We start from the raw sequence: 8843 nt of genomic DNA on the forward strand, positions 1-8843 counted from the left end.
ATATATATATATACCATTGGGTACTTTTCCAAGTATCAGATGGATGTTTTTAATCGCATAAACATCATGGGAATCAAATGCTTTGTTCTGATTGTCCCTGTGATTTGATTACGGAACTAAATTAAAATGCAAGAGACTTAAATGAATAATGATAAACATATTATTTTATTATTGAGACTATTGTTACTTCCTGTATCGTAGATTCCCGACCGTTGCTGCTACCTTGACGTGGTGGTCAGGCTTGCCTATCGTGATGAACCAATCGAGCTATACTGGCTGGAACAATCGTTCCTCGAGGTCCTACCATGCCAGACAGGTCGGTTGAAGAGCGGTAAGACTAAAAGCAGCAAACCCAAGGTCCGAAGGCGAAGTCGTACTGCTGACTGTACAGAGGTGTGACAGCAGTAAGGTGTTTCCTTCAGACAACCAGCATGACAGCGATGCTGCCTTCCCACAAGGAGGGGTGGGGTTAGAAAAGGTCGACCCTAAAAATGCACACCTCGCCTTATCTCACGGATTTCCGTCCCTGGCGGTAAGGTCCCAACAAGTACGGAGCTAACACGTCAAAAATCCCCCACAAAAAGGCCGTGTGTGACCGACCTCAAGCAGTTGTCCCTTGGGCACTGCGGTCACGCTCTCAGGTCGTTAAGACCAACACTAATCCGACTTCTTTTTCAGGTACCTCTAGAAGAACCCTTCCACGGTGTGGGCAACCGGGAAGTGATAACTACCCTCATACCTCTAATAGCACTCCAGACCACTGTATTCATAATCAATCTCCTTCACTTCCTACTACTAATCACTGTATCGTAGATTATTGAAATGGTCAGAAAATATATTTGAAAAAAATCAAGCCTAGAGATCGGTACATAAAAAAGTACAATTCATATCGATCGAAGTTATTAGGTTTTGAATTCAATCTACAAGATATTTTCTTTGCATTACCATAGAATATGCACAAGCTTTGTTTCATTTGAATCGCGGCGGGCAAATTAGCAGAAATGATCTTAACCTATGTTAGGCAAATCAAAGAATAGTAGGCTCTCAACTGATTAGTTGAAAAATTAAACTAATGTATTTAATCTCACTATTTAAAAATTATTATGACTACTGTAATATTTGACAGTTCTAGTTTCTATTCAGTATGCAACCACGAGTATACATTGATGAGACGTTTTAATTCTGGTCTTTAATAGTTTACCAGCAATCATTGGCGAGTAATAAAAATTACTAGGGAGGTATGTTAATCTTTAAAATATGTTTTGTAATTAAACATGTTTAGTATAAGCGTTATCTGCGTTACACTTAGGAAAAATTATTTGTGAAGGATGAATCTATGTAAATTAACTGTTGTAAAGTCTAGGAAGGCAATTACTTACGCCTGTTACCCCTGGTGGATGAGCATAGGCTGCTCGTTGTGCGAATGCTTAACCTCTAGACATTTATGTTTATTTATTGACCACAAATTTATTAGTTATGAAGTCAACTTGTTCCATATTCAAATAATCATCATCTGTTCAACAACTCATTTAAGTAATATCTTCCGTCATTATTTACTTTGTTCATTTTTCAAATTGAACAGAAAGCTTAGTTGGAACAATTGTCACTGAGAATGTTGGCATCAACTCGGAATTTGTCTATCGAAAACAATATTAAATATATACAATTAATTGATGAGTAGTGCCCGATTTAATGTCTAACCTTGTCGTTAAGGTTACAACTTGATCGGTGACTAACCAGTTATTAATTGGTTGTAAATATCTGTCTTACAAAACGTCAGTTGCGACTCGAATAGCTCATTGATGACATGAGACTGTGAGGTTCGTTGACACGCGATAGATTCTGTTACGGACACTAACTCCCTCAAGATTACAGGTATTCCTTGCTGATGAGTCCCAAATGAAACGAAACTTATGTCTATGTTTCATGTTGACTGCGTTAAACCACCAAACATCTCAATAATATAAAATCCGTAAAGTATAATTTTTGCCAATTTTGCTGTTAACTGCCACGTAGCAATCGCTCTCTGCTTAATCCTTTACTAATCATCAGTGTAAAGTAGAAAATCCAAGGCCTCATAATTAACACTACCCGTTGAACATGTTAATGATTATAATGATTTAGTAGCCTTGTGAGCGAAATCTGGACATTTAAAGTGGATAGGTACTGAATTAGAATTGAATTATGAATATCAACATTATGATTCAGGTACGTCTAACTGGTGAACCACTACTATAATGTAACACACATCTTCGATTTCATTATTGTCCAAAATATAATCAATACGTAAACTTGGTTAATCTGTTAATGACGCTCAAAAGCTAGCAAAGACTGATCAATTAGACCTTCAACATTCACAAAAAGGGACTGCATAGCTTTATATTTAATAGAAAATTAAATTAACTTATTGAATGATCTAATGATTTTGTTACTGTGTAGTCAATAATTTCATTTATTCGGATTCGACTTTCTAAAAGCTGAAGGTTAGATGTTCATTAGAATTGATCACATTATAAGTATTTATCTGTTTTAAAAGAAAGAACATCAAACCTTACTTTAAATTATAAACTAAACAAAGTCAGTTTCACAAGTAATTGCCCTCCCCTCTAAAAATCAATCGACTTTACATATTCTAGTAATATTTCATAGATTTCACTTCAATTTGTAGAAAAAAACATTAATGAAACATGGTAAGTAACTAGTATAAATTCCTACCTATCTGTATAACAGAAATAAATTATCAAAAGGGGGGTTTTTGTGGAGATTTTAGTAATTTTATATAGTTGAGATCATGAATCAATTAAAGCTAGACCACCAGGGTAAACCTGGAAGCACTGGACGGCTGTTTCGTCCTATTGTGGGACTCCTCAGCATTGCGCACCCACGACCTCACCTCGCGAGATTCGAACCCAGGACCTACCACCAGAGCACTTAACCTCAAGACCACTGGGCCGGCGTCCGATGGTGTTTATGTCTAATATTATTTGTAGCCTAATATTTTTGAAAAAGTGTTACTTTTCATAACAAAAACTTGCATAAATTGAGCCTAGAACCTAAATAAACAAAGTGCCTAACTAATAATCAAATAAATACTTATTTCATATATACTACGGTAACACATATGGATGCTTAAAAAATGTACTTCTCTATAATTAAATAGTATTCTCGCAACTGTGATCTTTTAATGTAAACTAAAGTGGATTTCAACGGATACACAGTTTCGTGGTTTCAGGTAGTAGATTTATATTTTTATCATTTGGACTTACATACTGGATTGTTCCTTTACTAAGCATCATCGTACACTTCACTGGGCTTTTATGACCAACATTTATCTTGAAACTATAGTAAAGTGAAGGAGTTATGCTTCAAGCGTAATTAGACGTTCATTTCTCGATATAAGAATTTTTTTTCCTTTTACAGCTGATTTTCGTTACAGACTGGAGATATAGTGAAGAAAAACTGGCTGTATACAACTAAACTGTCTTTGTTTAAAATTCCTGGACAGAATTTACACGTAACCCATACGAAATTTAAACTAGAATTTTCTTGTTTTCCAGCTATTATGGCAACCTAACACTACGGATTCTAAATCTACCGCCCCAAATTTCTAAACTTAGTTAATTCAGGACGTAGCCAGAGATAGAGTACTCCTATAGGTGACAACTACCTAACTCTTGACTGAGTTGGTTTCATGTGTCATCGGCTTTCCCTTGAAACTTAAGAAAAGTCCTATCGAAACTCATCACTAAGGAGCAAATGATTATTGTCCAGTTAGAAGAATGAAAGATGTGAACCAATTTGAAGATAGTTTTCGTTAATGGGACCGTCACAAACCAGGGAGCTTTAGTCAGCTACTTTATCCTAGTTTGGTGCTCATTTATCTACGGGCTTAAGTTGAAACGACCGAACCGCCAAATTCCACGTGACCTGATATTCTGTGGTTGGATCCCGTATGAAAGAGTTGGTGCGTATTGATGGTTAATCACAAATTCTGACCTGAAACCACTCCGCATTTTTAAAAGGTTCTTCTGCAGATATCAGTCCGTAATCATACTTATCTTCCGGTTGAATTAATTTAAACAAACCACACAACCAAGCTGTATAGTCATATTTAATCCCGAAGATTTTATTTTACAACCAACAATTTGTTTAGTAGAATATCGTTCCAAGGTTATTAAAATTTAGGCTAACCCATTTGAGTAGTAGTGACGCAATTATAAATCAATTCCTATTACTACACAAGTATGAAATAATAATCAACTTTCATTGTTAGACTTTAAACTGATTTTCTCACATATAATAAGTGAGGCTATGTATGTTTGACTATTACCAAAGTTAGAGTCGGCTGATCAAATTACGATTATAATGGGATTGACCAATAACTGAGTTCGATATATGATCAACAAAATAGATTTGCTAGTATGAAATATCTATATTGTAAAATGGTCAGTCAAATCATTCGAGTAAACAACAAAGACGTCCGCCTAATGGAGTAAATATTTTCTTGAACAATGCTATGAAATATATATACAATTAATCAAGTATTAATCTTTCATACTGCTGTGAGTAATTGCTCTGTCAAAAATTGAATCGACAATGTTTATTATGTATACTCTCTGGTGGGAGCTCAAGTCCTATCAGAAACTTCAGTTCCTTCAAAGTCACAGTTACTTACCAACCCCAACTAGAGCATAACTTAGTCATAAACTTTCTATCGATCTCCTTTCAACTGTCTTACAATGAAATATAGACTTAAAGAGATTTATGATGTTGAACTGAGATGAGTTTGGCGAGTGTTTTTCTATTTCCCTCAGTTACATTAGGTACACTAGAAGATAAATTTCAAAATATCCTTTTTCAGTATAACCAGTTTACTGGATCATTAACCGTACTATTTAACATTTTTACACTGAACAGAGGGAATTTCGAAAAAGCTTCTAGTTTTCACTGAAACCGACATAAGTCAAACTTCATTGGTTATCACATGACCTTTGATGTAACTCTTGCTTAATCATTTATTACCCAGTAGATAACTTCAAGTTTGATAATATTTCTGTTATCTGATATGTCTTTGGTTTCGACTTGAGTTCGGTTCTGTAACCGCCTCAGTTATAAATCTATTATTCTGTCATATTGCAACTATATGGATCTTTTTACAATTAACAAAAAATATAGGAATGTGTCAAAGTTGTGTAAGATCTTATTTTAACAGTTACTCAATCAATAGTTCAAAGTGTAACAATTCGCTTATTATGCTAATATTTCGAACAGTTTATTGAAAGTTTTAGATAAAAGTTAGAAATTCACCTTACATTGAATGTCGGGAATAAGTCTGTTCACAGTTTTTCAAAACTCTAGTTTTCTACAATTTTATCGCAACACAATTTTTCCCGTGTTTTAATAATGTATGATATATTCAAATGTTGATATACACATAGGTTCATGGAATGTGCGTACAGTGTGAGAGACCATGAGAATTATTCAAGTAGCTAGAGAAGTGTGAAGATACATCTTGACAGTGCTTCGAATATGTGAAACTTATTAGGAGGAAGCTGGATAGAAAAGATTAGCTTTGGGAGAAATTTTGTTTTGTTCTAGTCATGGAGAACAAAATGTCTCGCAAACACAAGGAATTGCACTGACGTTCTCCCAAGAAACACTTATAGGATGAGAATCTCATGGATTCAGGATCATCAAGGCAAACATCAAAACAAAGAAGAAAGGGATTACAATGAATGTTATCTAGCGCTATGCGCACATTAACAAGATTCAGTGAAAATCAGTCTTATGAGAGGCTCCAGTCGATCGTAGAGAAATGCCTGGGAAAGTACTTGACTATTTCGATGAGGGATCTAAACACCACGGGCAGAATAAATCACACAGTATATGAAAATATCATGAGATGAAATGGAATGGAGGGAAAGGACTAGAATATGAGGGATTCTCAGATCTATGTGATCACATCAAAGTGGTTGCAGACGGGACCATCTTCCCCACAAGCTCATGCACAAAGATATAAGGGTTTTACTGAACCCCATTACAGGGAACCAGATCAATCACATCTGCTTCAGTAGAAAGTTTAGAATGTTCATGGGAAACGTTAGAACGAATAGAGGAGCTGATATATCTTCAGATCACCAATGGTGGTGTCCAAGCTGAAACTGGGGAAACAGAATTATGAAAGTTTAGTATAGCCTTTTCTCTAGATACTGAAAAACCCAACAAATTCAAGATAGATCTCAGCAACAAGTTCCAAACCTTACAAGATTTAAAAAAGGAGGAAACCACTATGGAGAACAACTGGAAAAGTACTAAAGAAGCAATAACCTCAATATGGCTAGGTGTGTTGCACTGCAAGAAGCACTAACATAAAGAATGAAACTATACCTTCAAAGAGATTCAGGAAAGAAAGACAAAGATCAACAATAGCGAAGAAACAGCTGAAAAGTTAAGGTATAGGCCAAATATACAGAAGCAAACAAACGAATGAAAAGGAGCATTATAGCTGATAAGCGGAAACATGTAGAAGACCTAGCAACGGTAGCAGAGAAAGCTGCAAGAGAAGGCAATTTGAAACAACTGTAGCATACCAAGAAGCTAGCAGGGAAATATAGCAAACCTGAGCCACCAGTTAAGAAAAAAGAAAGCGAACCAATCACAGAGGCTCAAGAGCAGTGAAACTGGTAGATAGAGTACTTTAAGGAACTCTTTAATAGAACAACCCTACTAAACGTACCAGACATCCAAGTAGCATCTACGGACTTTTCCACAACTGTTGTCTCACCAACAGTCAAAGTGATCAGTATGGGCGTCAGACAAATCAATAGTGAGCAGGCATTACAACCAGACAACATACCTGCTGAAGCACTAAAGTCAGACAAAGAAACAACTGCAAAGATGTTCCACATTCTCTTTAGAAGGATTTGGGAGGAAGAACAAGTGCTAACATAGTGAAAGGAGGGATACCCCACCAAGAAACCAAAGTAAAATCTTAGTAACTGAAAACTACATTATATTCTTCAGTATTATATCAGGCGTACCTTTGTTATACTAGCTATTGAAAAAACTAATTAATTAAATTTTTCGAGTCGTTACAGCTCATGTGTATAGCCTCATCAATCTGAACTGTCTGTATATGAACGCGTAGGTGTGTATCAGTTACTCTACTAAACACATATCTTTAGCCTACCCTTTTCCCCCACTATAACTAGTGAGTCACGCTTTATCAAAAGGCATGAGGATACTTTCCATTTCCGATTCTCTCCTCTTTCCCGAATCTCATTTGAATGACTATCTCACTGAGCAAGTGCATGAAGTAAATCCATTCAACTAAATCCGTAGTTGGCTTTTTATTTCTGACATCGGTCAAACATGATTAGCTTAAGTTTAATATACGGACTTAAGCGAAACATTTGTGTTCATGACATGTTCATTCGTCTGTTCAAATCGGAGTCAGATCTTGGGCCACTTAAACACTACCGTTAGTGCCAGCCATAGTTTTGAATGTCGTGTTGTTGAACGGAATAAAAGATCCAGTAGACGCCCAACTTCAGTATCAGCATGTTGGATTCCGTAGGGACCGATCGTGTACCAATCAAATAGCAATATTACGACTCATTGTTGGATAGCCAATTGGATGAAACTCACAAATATATATCAGAATCCTTGGCTATGAGAAAGCATTTGATAGCGTGGATAAGAGAAATTTATGGGACCTTCCCTAACACTATGGTGTACCTGAGAAAATCGTCAACATCATCCGGAGTTCATACGGCGGTTTGCACTGCACAGCCATGTATGGAGCGCAGCTCACAGATACACTCCAAGTGAAGACCGGTGTCAGACAAAGCTGCTCGCTATCACGATTCCTGTTTATTCTTTTAGTTAACTGGTGTATGAAGACTTCTACATCTAAGGGGAAGCATGTAATACAATTGAAGTTTTTAGTGTTCATGTACCTGACTCTAATTAAATCGTATGATGATTTTTATAGAAATATACATGCCGCCAACCCTCATGTATCATTATCGACTTAATTGGCGTTGGAAAAAAACAATAAAATAAGCTAAATACAAAGATGAATGTGGGTACATATATTGCCTACACTCGTCGATCCAGACAGACAATCAGAAAAACTAAAGGAAGAGGAAAATGTCGTTGGGAAGATGGAAAACGAAGAGAAGCACAGTGGAAAAGGCGAGTGAACTCAATATGTATAAGCAGATAAAAATAAGTCATAAGCATGTAATGAATAGGCCAAACAATTAACACATGAACAATCATATACAAACGTCCAGGTTTAATAGGCGAATAATCAACTAGGGCAAAATGTGACTGAGAAGAATGAATAAATTGGTCTGTCCAGAAGCTAGAATAACCTATGTGAGCTTGACATAGTACCAGCCACTACAGTCTTGCATGCGACTAGACGATTCAAACTACTCAGGCAACTTACTTCTTCTATCCCATACACACCAACAAGGGCAAATGAAGTCAGCGAGTGTAGCTGAAGCCTCTACGGCAGTAGACCTTAACATACACCAGGGAAAAAGGAAGATCCTTGAATACAACACAGAGAACACCAACCCAATTATACTTGATGGGAAAGCAATGGAAGAGATAGAAACGTTTAGATACATGGGATGTATCATTGGTAAACAAAGGCGACCTTATGTATATTTAAAAGCAGAGGTTGGGAAAGCGAGGGTAACTTTCCTGCAACTGGAGAACACCTGTAAATTAAAACAACTGCCAGCCAAAACCAGAGTCAGAATTCTCAATACAAATGTCAAAATAGTCCTATTTTACTGAACTGAAATTTGAAGAACTACATCAGCCATCAT

This window comes from Schistosoma mansoni, chromosome 4 (genome assembly GCF_000237925.1).
Source record: "Schistosoma mansoni strain Puerto Rico chromosome 4, complete genome".
Taxonomy (NCBI): Eukaryota; Metazoa; Platyhelminthes; class Trematoda; order Strigeidida; family Schistosomatidae; genus Schistosoma; species Schistosoma mansoni.